Here is a 13,348-nt window from a genome sequence, read left to right as displayed (position 1 = left end):
GTTTGCAAACAACTGTTACATAGAATTAGTGTCAAATCTACCTATGACAGCAATGTCTTCTGAACAGAAATAAATGTTATCGGAAGTGACCTATGAAAAGACAACAGATTTAATGTTTACTGTAAAAGGCAAAATAATCATTGCAGTTCCCATCCTGGGAGAGTTAGAGGGGGCACACACCTGCTCAAATGTTTCGGCTCATATTCCATTGAGCATCTGTATCTATGGGTGACTTCCAATGCTAGCTGTACTCAGATAAAATCCAATGAAATTCATCAGCTTGAGTTAATTGATTTCTTTTATTTCAATGGATCTGCTCTGAATATAATTGATGTGGATTTCACTGTATATCTATTGCTACTGTGAGGTACAAATGTGTTTGTGTCAGAGGTTATTCATTTGTTTTGTTCTTGTTTTTATTCTATATTTTGTGTTTTTATTTTGTATTTTTATGCTGTGAACCACCATGAGATCTTCAGAGGAAGGGCAATATACAAATTTATTAAAATAATAAATAGACGTCAAATATCAAATGCTTTTAAATTACAGTTTTAGATTGTGGGTTGCTTGTTTGTGATTATAGCTTCAATTATCCAAAACTAGAAAGTGTGCATTGTCCAACCCTATGGAAAGCTGAAGTGGCATTTATTTAAGGTTCTTTGAAAAATAAAATAAGGGAGGAGACAAGTAAAAATTGCCATGTGGAGATGCACCATCTTCAAATACTGGGGGGGGGGGCACACACAGAAAGGGAACTACAGAATACAACAAAATGAGATGCAGCTAAGCTCATGTTTCCACAATGATAGGCTATTTAATCATAATTGCTATTATGTGAAAGAAAATAAACTCCAGTATGTGTATAGTTTAAGAAGATTATGCTATAATCTTGATGTGCTGTCATTAGTGTAAGCCTGCTCAGGAGCATTGCAGAGCCTGGAGATGGAGCTTTCATGAATTCTGTTTACAAGCTGTGAAGGAAATATATTATGCATACAGTGAGCTCTGCTAAGAGTCTGGGCTGCTTCCCCTAAGGTTACAACAAATGCAAACCTTCTGGATTCGTATGATGATGAATCTATTGTGAAAAGATGGTTACAGGACTAGTATGACGGCACTTTGAAGAGCCAAAGAAGCTATTTCCGTTGTGGAATGATGTGTCCACATAGTGCATGGGACCTTGATGCTTTCCTTACCAGGGAGTATCTGAGCCAATCCATTTTCTAGCATGGCAAGGCAAGATAGTCAATGCACTTGTAGCAAGTGGGTCATGTTTGCAGTCTGGCTGCCACATTTTGGAACCAGTTGCTTTACAAGGACAGCCTGAAATGCCAAATTACTTAGAAGTCTGGAAGATCAGGGTTCTCAGTCACACATGAAGCCCACGTGAATGGAGTAGACTCTAGTTTCTTCCCACTCATGCACTGGAAGAACTGGGCTTTGCAGCCCACCCCTATTTCTTATTACAGTGCATGGGTAAGCAGTCCTGAAGAGAACTATAGAGCTGAGTGATATCTGTGCATTGATTCCACCTAACTTTGAAGCTCCAGATTACTTCTTCTGTCAATTTCATATACATGTGGTAAACCACTGAGCCTTTTAAGAGACCATTTTATGGCTCTGGTTTCACTTGCCTTACCTTGTTCTATAAACTATGGAAACTAGTCTAAATCAAATTAGATCAGGTTTAGAATCAGGAGGACTCGTGTGCAGAAAGCCAGGAATTGGTTGGGTTCTTCCTCCAAGGATCCTTCACTAAATGATTGACCAGACAACTCAAGTTAAGTAGCCCTTCATTTTGCTGGCTGTCTTGGTGTCATTCAACTTGAAAGTTTATCGCAAGAGTTTTATCAGGTAGTTGTCTCTCATTTAAATCTAAAAATTTATCTTGTCCCCAGGTGTGTTTGTTCAGAGATGAGGGACATCATGTTTTCCAGTGCTTGTCAATTATGACTCGTGTTGCTCACATACACCATTGTTTTAGGGATGAATGAGTTTGTGAGACTTGTCTTGAATGCAACTAGCAAAGAAGGGACATGTGCTGTGTGTGTATCTGTGTGTTTTCAAACAAATCTCAGATTCATTTCTTGGTTTGATTAAAATATGCTGTCATTCTGTCTAAATGGATGTTCACAAGGGCATGAAAGTTGGTGCTTCTTTCTCACTTCCAACTGTCAATTAGAAAATGTTGCCTTTCCAAGTGTCAACTCAGGCAGCTGGGGGATACATGGTTTCTTCGTCTCCCCTAATTTGCACTGTTCTAAATCCCTAGAAGTTACTGAGTTAAGGAAATAGGAAAATAGGTCTTTCCCACAGGGAAGGAATGTACTTTTCCCTCCTTCTCTCCCCAGAAGCTTCAGGTCACAACAAGAAAGTGGTGCAGTTCAGGATTTTAGTAGAAGATCAGATTCCCCCTGGCCTGTGTTTCTTCCCTGGTGGAAAAATCAGTGAAGGGGGATACTCACAGATTCATGCCAACTAGGTTATTCCTGTCAATGACAGAACATCACTAATAAGAAGGAAAAAGTTGGGATCAGGGAGGAAGAGATTTAACTAAACTCGATTGTAGCAGGAACCTGCAGCATGTTTTTAAATTGTTTTACATGTAATTGTTTGAGGTTGATGATTTATTTTTTAAAAAAATGTTTTTATATATGCAATTATTTGATTATGTGTGTGTGCGTGTTTAATTTGCTACTGTATTATAAATCATGATGAGAAGCCGCATAGGAAGGAATTCATAAATGAAATAAGCAATACAACATTAACTAGCTTTTGATCACTTCAATTGATCTATTGATGCCAATTCAAGTAAACAACTTTGTATTGCAGAATCCCTATGGGAAAAATAAAACACGATGGAAGCCTTAAATAACCATACTATCACAACTTATTTTCTACCAGTACATTAACAAACAGGAAGGCTTTATGACAACCAGTTTGACAGGTTTGAAAACAGTGTATTAATCAAGAGAGATGAGTAAGTTGCACAGTTGGTTGGCTCCAAGACAGAGAAAACCCAGGTTCTCGTGATCCTCAAAGTAGCACCCCCCTCAAGCACTGATTATTCATTAGATAGGTTTATCATAAATTTGTGTTGGATGGCATTAGGCATACTAAACCTTTTTGGAACTTATCATGTAATAATGCTTTTGCACCATATCTTTATTTTCTAGGCATACCTCATAATAAAAATTTAAGAAGCACAGTCTTTCTGATAAATATTATAAATATGTTTTTATATTTCAAGAAGAGGAGGCATAAGGATACAGAATCATACTGTATGTTTCAGCCAGCATTCAAGGAGGATAGAGAGTAGGACCATTTAGGCATGGGGCTCTTTGAGGGGGCCACTATCTGGGTGAGAGGGCATGACATGGGGCGAAATCGTAAGGGTTGGACAGAGAGGCTTGGAGGGCTGATGCCCATACTGCTCTGGTGCATCACCTGAAGATGGCTTCAAAATCAAGACCTGAAAATGTGCTCCCTGCACTTAACAATATGACTTATTGTTAAATGTGGATTATTAGCATTATGTGGTGCTAGGGTAACAGCAGCAAAAGTCTCTCTTTACCACATGCACTTTAGAAGAATGCCAGTTATTAAAATATGTGTTTTCTTTCATAAAACCTAATGGTTAAAAAAGGGGAGTGGGGAGAGCTAAATTCAGCAAACAGTGTTGTTGAGCCGCAAGGGAAAAACAATCTGTAGCAAGACATCAAATTGGTTTCAGTGAAATAGCTGAGGAGCCCAAGCCAAAGAATGCTGCTGCTGCATTGTGTTTGCATTTCTGTGATGGGATTTACATAACTCAACATGACATTATATTGGCTGAGACACAAATCTAGTCCTTAATCCAACAAGACGCAAAGTGCTCACTGTGTTGTGTCACCAAGATCTCCTCTGCCAGCCTTCTGTATCTTGCCCAGCCAAATACAATCTGTATGCATATTTATCCGTTTAATGCTTGGCTGCATGTTTCCCAGCTCCCATATAGTTGCATAGATACAGTATACCGATATAATATGTTTTCCTGGCAGTATAGCACTTTGCTATTGATATGGATGTATAGAATTGGCAACTGGATTTTTCTTTTGCTGCAAGGTTGGAATGTAAAATGCCTCTCTTCATCCCCCATTCCCCATCCAATCAACATTTTCTTCTCCTGCTTTGTTTTCCTCACTTCTTTCTCTGCCCTCTTGTTTACTGTCACTTAATGAGCTTTATGTGGTGGCAGCACCGTTAGAATCACAATCTCTCCATTCACAAGGTATCATAAAACAGAGATATTTGAGCACCTGCAGTGAAAAATACAGTTCTAAATATTGACTGTTGGTGGATTTCATTCAAAATACTAAAATTTAAAAATAATAAATCAGACAGTGATTGCTAGTCCTCTTGAGAGGTTCTAAATTTCTTCTTGGCCTTCACTGTTGTTCTGACGTCAGGAAAAATGCTGCCTCCTATGAGGATAAAAATAGTCTGTGGCAATGATAATATTTTCCAACTAATTATCTACAATGGTTCGCAGCATTCACTTTCACTGCTCACTTGATGGGCCCATGTTTGGTGCCACTGAAGAACAGTGGACTGAAATGAAGACACAGAGGCTGATGGAATAGTTAGGCCAGAAGACTGATGCCCACAGTGCATAGGGCACCTTGGAACAAAATAATTGCAAATTATTTCTAAAATTTGAAAGCTCTTTTACACCTGAGTAATATGAGTCAAAGGGACCCAGGTGACGCTGTTGGCAAAACCTCAGTGCCTAGGACTTGCCGATCATATGGTCGGCGGTTCGAATCCCCGCGGCGGGGTGAGCTCCCGTCGTTCGGTCCCAGCTCCTGCCCACCTAGCAGTTCGAAAGCACTCTTAAGTGCAAGTACATAAATAGGTACCGCTTTATAGCGGGAAGGTAAACGGCATTTCCGTGTGCTGCGCTGGTGCTGGCTCACCAGCTGCAGCTTCGTCACGCTGGCCACGTGACCCGGAAGTGTCTTCGGACAGCGCCGGCTCACGGCCTCTTGAGCGAGATGAGCGCGCAACCCCAGAGTCGGACACGACTGGCCCGTACGGGCAGGGGTACCCTTAACTTTACCTTTTAATATGAGTCTATGCTATGCAGTCACATTTCCATTTTCCAGATGCTTATGACACCTATTTCACATGAGATTATACTAACAATTTATGAAGGATTATGGGGAGTTATAGGGGCACAGGTGGTGCTGTGGGTTAAACCACAGAGCCTAGGACTTGCTGATCAGAAGGTCGGTGGTTCAAATCCCTACGACGGGGTGAGCTCCCATTGCTCGGTCCCTGCTACTGCCCACTTAGCAGTTCAAAAGCACGCCAAAGTGCAAGTGCAAGTAGATAAATAGGTACTGCTCCAGTGGGAAGGTAAACGGTGTTTCCGCAGAATGCGGCAGCTAGACTGGTGACTGGGGGCGGCCGCTGAGACCATATAACACCGGTCTTGAAAGACCTACATTGGCTCCCAGTACGTTTCCGAGCACAATTCAAAGTGTTGGTGCTGACCTTTAAAGCCCTAAACGGCCTCGGTCCAGTATACCTGAAGGAGCGTCTCCACCCCCATCATTCTGCCCGGACGCTGAGGTCCAGCGCCGAGGGCCTTCTGGCGGTTCCCTCATTGCGAGAAGCAAAGCTACAGGGAACCAGGCAGAGGGCCTTCTCGGTAGTGGCGCCCGCCCTGTGGAACGCCCTTCCAGCAGATGTCAAAGCGATAAACAACTACCTGACATTCAGAAGACATCTTAAGGCAGCCCTGTTCAGGGAAGTTTTTAACGTGTGATATTTTATTGTATTTTTGGTTTTTATGGAAGCCGCCCAGAGTGGCTGGGGAGGCCCAGCCAGATGGGCGGGGTATAAATAATAATTATTATTATTATTATTATTATTATTATTATTATTATTATTATTATTATTATTCCGTGCACTGCTCTGGTTCGCCAGAAGCGCTTAGTCATGCTGGCCACATGACCCAGAGGCTGTACACCGGCTCCCTCAGCCAATAAAGTGAAATGAGCACCACAACCCCAAAGTTAGGCATGACTGGACCTAATGGTCGGGGTCCCTTTACCCTTACCTTTATGGGGAGTTATATTTGATGATGATGTCCAACTCTGAAAAAAATGTTGCATCTTGAATGCTGGTGGGCTGAGGCATTTCCAGTGCCCATTTTGTCATGCTTGGCTGAATTCCTAAAGCAGCCCTATTTATAATCTCCAAACTAAGCATGCCCAGGAGTCAACTATGTCTCTTTATCCATCCCCAGAGTGGCTTGTTGAAGCCATCTACAACCCACTTTCTACCAGAATTAAGCAACTATAAAATTTTGCTGGCCCTAACCATAGGGCGGCCTTATGTCCAGACTTTCCCAGACATTACTGGAATTTCAAAGGAGGAATAGTTGTCCAGGGGGAAATTCCGAAAGGCAATGCTTTGTCCTGGATCTTAGGGAAATCAATCGAAAAACTGTGTCTACAAGGACACTTTGGGGTGTCCTGGTTTTTACTTTTTGAAACATAGCAACCCTACCTAATAATGGAACTGTGTTCTACTCCATGCGGGAGGCTCGACTGAATTCATGACTACCAATAAGAGAGAAACATTTCCAGTGGGTCCAGCGCCCTAGGTTTTTTTGCTTCTCCATTGCTACTTTGGAGGTGTTGGGTATGTTATCTCATAGACAAATGAAGTTCAAGCTTGTGACTGAGAAATCCTTGAGGTTTATTGAATTCTGCATCTGAATGCAGAACCATCCAGTGCAATGAGAGGTCCATAACAATAGCACTTCCTCACTGCATTCAAGGGGCATGCAGGTGGAACTCTAATGTGTGGAACTATCTAATAGAGGTGGAACTCTAATGTGTCCCAGGGAATCAGGAAGTCACTAGGCATATAAAACCCAACTGAAATGAACACTGAGCTCTTTCTTCATGCCCAAAGTGAACTGTAGAAGCAATTCTAGCTTCTTGTATACACTCCAGAGTTTGGGTGGGCTCAAATGATTTAACTCCACCCTCTACTGAAGTTATGGGGAGAGAAAAATGACAGTTCCTTCTAAAGCTGTTTCAATTTTCCCAGAAAACTTTTTTTTTCAGAGAACGCTTTTCTTTTTCCCACCTAATGAGAAAAAGAAGGCAACATTGCAAATAAAATAAAATAAAATAAAAAATCGTGAATATTCTCTCCCATTCCACATGCAGTGTTGTGAAATGCTGCCTAGGGCTGAGGTGTTGTGGAGGATGCAAGATGATGACCAGATTCCTAACATAGTTTCTTCTATTTTCCTTTGCAACCACAGTATAAAGGAGGGGAAAGGAAACATTTGGAAAAAGGAAGTCATTGTGTTACTGTCCCTAACAATGTTGAAATGAGAAATTGTAAGAAAATTTCTCCTTCCCATTCATAAAACTGCCCCACAATTTTTCTGCCCTCAAATAGAATGATAACTTTTTGCCATTTGTTCACTGCTCTGATTCCTTCTATCCATCTCTACTAAACCCTTTCTGTAAGCAGTAGCAAACCCCCCCCCAAACCCTCAATTTCTCATCAGAAACTTTTTGGGCAAAACAGGCGTGATTTTGTTTCAAACTGTTTTAAAAGCACTATAAAGCTACAATAAAGTAAATTTTAGATCCCATAAACCACTACAACATCTGCCACCAAACAGTATTCCAGTAACTATACCTTCATAGTAGTTTAGCATATCTTTCCTTCAAAACACCATCTGGTCTGATCTATAAAAGCGAATTTGTAGTATATGGGCTTTTTAGAATAATCAGCAAATTGAGTTTCGGCATAACACTACTGGTATTCAGAAATGAAGAAGGCAAGATAGCAGCTCAGAAAAATTCCATCGATTCTAACATGCAGCAAACATGTTCATTCTGCACTATTGCCTCACTAGTTACTAGAAAGAAGAAAAGCAATTATTTTCAGGTCTCGTTGGCCTTGATTAGGCGTTTTCTCCTTGTTTAGCAAGGGCCATTTTGTATTGTCTATTCCCACTTTTCAAAAACCCTAATATCAGTGCTTTTTTCTGGGGGGATGCATACCCCTAAACATTTTGTGAATCTTTGTACTTTTGTCCATTTACTATATTTAGTTTTACTGATTTGAACTATAAAATTGTGATTTTCTTGAGTCAGAATGAGAGTACCCCTAAACATTTTAAAGAAAAGAAAGCACTGCCTAATATGCACAAGAAGAGCTCCAGAAAGACCTTTCCCAAAGCAATACGTTGCAATTGCATCTCAAGAGGCACATGTAGGGATGCTCCAAAAGGATCAGTCTTGTTCAGGACAAATAAAGGGGTGCTCCTGCATCACTATATTCTCATGCAGTGGTACCTCAGGTTAAGAACTTAATTTATTCTGGAGGTCCGTTCTTAACCTGAAACTGTTCTTAACCTGAGGTACCACTTTAGCTACTGGGGCCTCCCGCTGCCGCCACGCCATTTCTGTTCTCATCCTGAAGCAAAGTTCTTAACCGGAGGTACTATTTCTGGGTTAGCGGAATCTGTAACCTGAAGCGTCTGTAACCTGAAGCATCTGTAACCCGAGGTACCACTGTACATCAGAAAAGTAATACACTACTATCCTAGATAGTACTGTCTCAACACTATTGGTCAACAAGGAATCTGAGTATTGACGCATGTACTTTCCCCATAATCCCTCTGATCTAACTATTGGAGGAACCAAGTTATTGTTAAATGGTTGACATATATTGTTCTTGGTGGCACATTAACAAATGTGCCATCAAAAGTATCTGCAACACATCTAAAACTGAACCGGCTCCGCACCTCAGCTGCTATGAGGAGAATAACAATCACAGAATCATGTTTCCTTTAGAATGAGGCACTGCTGAGACTGTGGTGTCTAGGCCCGAGCAATATATTGATATATTGCGCAGCACCAGTATATCGAGATGTCGGCTTCACTCAGCGATCTATCACTGGTAAAACAGCCACCGCTCCTGAGTATTAGCAAGGCAAGTTCAGGGAGGGGGTCCCACCCAATTGCTTTCTCAAACAGATCTCCTTCTTTTGTTACCTTAATGGCCCAACAGAAAGTTAGTCTCGCTTATATTTTAAAACTTGTTGGATCCAGGGGTTAGGAGAGTCTTTGCGTGCTGAGGTCCCCCAAAACACCCCTACCCCAATAACTCACACATCACTCATAAATTTTTGTTTAAGGTTTTTGGCATAGTTTTGGCCACAACTTTATTAAACATACAAATTGTGAGTGGTTGCTTAGGCATTGGTTATGACTATCTGTCCCCCCCGCCTTGGGGGACAGCACTGACTCCCGGATTCCAGCGAAAGCCAGTGTGGAGGAACAAGATCAGGGATAACTGGAGCTGCGACACAGACCCTCAGCTTCTCCCCGCATGCTCCCAGGAGCTTACGCGGCCCGCACCCTGCACCAAGGGTTTGGACGAGAGGATAGTAAGCCCCTGAATTCCTTTAACAGAATTCCCATGCAGCAGCAGCATTGGAGGGGCAGGCACAGCCAATCCATACCCCTCCACCAACCAATTTAAACCAATGCCTAACCGCCAACCTTACAAGTTGTGACGATTTGCTACGCAGTAGGCAAAAACCAAATGGCACACACTATTCAGCCAAATGGAAAAATTCCTACCAGGCCCCCGCACCAAGGCGGACGACCCCATGATAGGCACAGCAAGGTCAAAGCACAAGCCCAAAAGGGAGGGCGGGCGGGTGATCCGGTTCCCACATTGAAAGAGAAAGCAGCTTGCTGTGAGCCTTGTTTAAATAACCTGTTCCCACCCCCAAATTGGCAACATCAATTTTATCCCAGCAACTCAAACAGCCAATCCTTGCCAGGCCCCTCTATCTTATACTGCCTGGCAACTATGGGGTGTCTTGCTAGGCCCCATCCGCAACACGTGCTCTCCTTTAGTGAGAACACGCTTTGTGTACACCCCAATGCCCCTGCAAAATAATAATAATAATAATAATAATAATAATAATCTCATAACAATATGTCTGTATTATAAATTACTTATATAACTAACAATTAATATACATACACAATTTTTCTTACAAAAAACTAAATTGACAGTTTTAAGCAGCAATTCCAATCAAGTACTTAAACTACTCTAATAATGGATGGTTCCTTGCAAATGAGTAAACCAAATATATAAGCTGAAATCCAGTTCCTAATGCAGTTAGTTGCTGGCAATAACAGGGGTGGAAGCCATGGGTGGGGAATTTTAAAATGAGTAATGGAACTGAGTAATCACTCTGACAACTGAGATCATCATAAATTCTGGACAAGGGTCCAGAATGTTAAATGACAAGTAAAATCTTCTCTTTGCTAACTTACCGCTTGCCTGACCTGTGAAGGGTTAACAAGTTCACATTACTTCATTTAAACTAGAAAAACGGTTTCCTAATGAAATAGCAGTACTTCCTAAGAGTGTGTGTGTTGCAAAAAGCAATAATAAGCATGTGAGGAGCTTATGCCAGGCTCTACATTCAAATCAAGCATAATAAATAAGACATTTTAAAGTGAAGTTGTTGACGGATGGGCAAGTGGAAACAAGGTTATAATGATAGATTGGGGGGATAATATGGAACAAATTAAAGTGTCCACTCATTAAAGCAACAGAAAACACTTTATTGTGTATTTGGCTTGTGTCTGTTAGGCTGGCAGACCATTTGGTGGCAATTTAAGCATCTTTAGCCTGTGAGAGCCAAACACTAACCGGGTGAATCAAGATTCGTGGAGTCTTTTCATCAGCCTGATCCAATGCCGAAGTAGCTTTCTTTGTGCTAACAACCATTACAAGTCAAACTTATGAGCAGCTGCTGGAGAAAATAGCTTCTTGATGTTTTGCTGGAGAAGAATACAAGTTTTGCAATCTGTCCCGCAACAAAATGCAATAAGCACAGTAGATTTGATTGCTGGATGAAATATTCATATTAAAACGTTTGCAGTTGTAGCACAGTTTGTTCAGTGTTCCTTTTATTACTATGACTTTGTAGATGTAACTTTTGAACAGTGTATATGTATCCAAAAAAATGAAGTAATTGACAGTTTCTAATGCATAATAGTCGGAGAAACAGGTGCATAGGAAAGTTTTGTATTTGGGGACAGATTGGCAAAGCATGACAGAGTAGCAACAGATGCTATTTCCTTGAGCAAAGGAAGGATAGGACAGATATAAATAAATAAATAAATAAATGTAATTGCTCACAGACCTAGGGAGAAAGACAAGGACAACAGTGAACGGTGGGAAATAAAATTGCATCACTTCTTTTTTGAATCAGTAATACTAAACAATACTGCTCTACACCTTCCTATCTCTGATCAGGCTAACATGTGCCACTTCTAGAGAGGAGCAGCAAAGTCACACCCTTGCTCTTATTTCCCATGGACAGCCTTACCCCAAGCAAGAGTTCCATGAGTAGCACAAGACCTGCCTTGGAGTTCCTTTGTGCCATACACCTCAAGAGGAAAGGGAAACCAGAGCCTGTGCAACTCAGCTGATACTGCCACCTAAGCTTAAGGAACTTCCCAAGTCTGTCTCATACAGTTTTCTTGTGCGCACGTGCACACACACACAGCACAGCATGGACAACCACCTCATCTCTGGAGAAGCTATTGCAACATGTTGACCTACTTGCTTCTCCAGTTCCACCTCTCTTCCATGACCCACAAAAGCCAAGACAATCTTGACATAAAGCATACCCATAAGCCACCCCTCAAGTCACTATGACCATGACTCTCCAAGGTCCCAGTGGAAAAGATGCCTCCAGATTTAACTGCAGCTAAATTATTTAGCCTTGAATGTCTAGAAGTTTCTTTCAATCAAAGCCAGCAGAAATATCAAGAGCAGTTTATTCAATTTTCAGTTTGGCTTTGTTACTGGGTCAGACCAAAATCCAGTGTCCTGGATTCAACAAATCCAACAAATATTGATTCAAAAAACATGTTTAGACCAGCTTTCAAAGCTTTCTTAGTCTTTGCAAAGATTCATTCAAGTATAACGAAAAGGAAACATTACACTCATATTAAAATACGTTTCAATGAAAATGGTATCTCTTTGGTGTATTATATATCAAAATTGTATATTAGATTTATTTCAAAAAATACTATTTCAAAAGCATGAGTCACAAATGCAGCACACACACACACACACACACACACACACACAATGTCAGACTTTTGAGTTTTACTAAAATTTTGTTCTTCTGTGGCCATTGTGGCTTTCATCTTGCAATCTTGAGCTTGCAATCTTACAAACTTTCATCTTCACATTTCATCCCAAATGTCCAAAAATGAGACGATTGGTACGTTATACTAGAATTTTCACACTGAAACAACAAAGGACTGAACATTAGAATTCCTTTTAGAAAGGGGAAAAAAAAGCTTTAGTAGAATATTTAAGTAAAGCAGTGCTACTGTTTTCTGAGGCTGGTTGATGGCCAATTTTGAACTGTGACTGCTCAATGTTCTCAAGATTAACAGAGGATGAAACTTGCATTATTTTAGTGAACTGTTTTTGAAAGTGCATTAGTCTCAAAGGGGAAAAGAAGTCATTATGGAGTACTTATTTGAGCTTCTTCCTTTTACAGCTGTCACAGTGAGCCAAATTTAAGAGCTACCTAAGTGGTGAACTTATCTCTACATTCATTTTTTGAACTTTTTTCAAGCAAGTTCTTTCCCAGTCAACATTACACATCATATAAAGGGAAGAGGAGTCAAGCAAGGTAGCTGGGGACTATATTTGGGTACCAATTAATGCATTTCCCTAGGTTCAGTGATTGTTTTCACTTTTACATTTGTAGTTGTAGAGATTTTGCAGACGGGCATTGACATTGACTGAAACAATAATGTTGAATAAAGGAGGCTGGAGCAGAAGACCCACTCAGACTAGACCTACCTCACTCTGCTACAGTAGACAATTACTGGACAAAGCTGAACCCCTTTAATTAAAGTAGCATCTTGTAGCACAGGTATTGCTAGCAATTAGGCTTCTTCTTCTGCTGCTGCTGCTGCAGCTGCAGCATAAGAGCTCAATTTTGATAGTTCCTTGCTAGAATAATGTCAGACTTATGTGTTCCTAGAACACTACCTGAACCACTGCCTTACTTTGTTTCTGGCTTCTTCCTTACACTCATTTTGGGACTTGCATTGCCTTGAAGCACCACAGAGCAGAACATTACAAGGGTGAAAATTGAAGTCTAGAAAATTAGTGGCCCCATTCAGAGATGTGTAAACATTAACTCCACTCCTTCATTTCTGAAGACTGATATGTTAAGGAGTTGGAAGTCTGGTTACAGTATTTTGAATCT

This window comes from Podarcis filfolensis, assembly GCF_964270895.1.
Source record: "Podarcis filfolensis genome assembly, chromosome: 9".
Lineage (NCBI taxonomy): Eukaryota > Metazoa > Chordata > Lepidosauria > Squamata > Lacertidae > Podarcis > Podarcis filfolensis.
Note: the sequence above shows the minus strand (reverse complement) of the source record.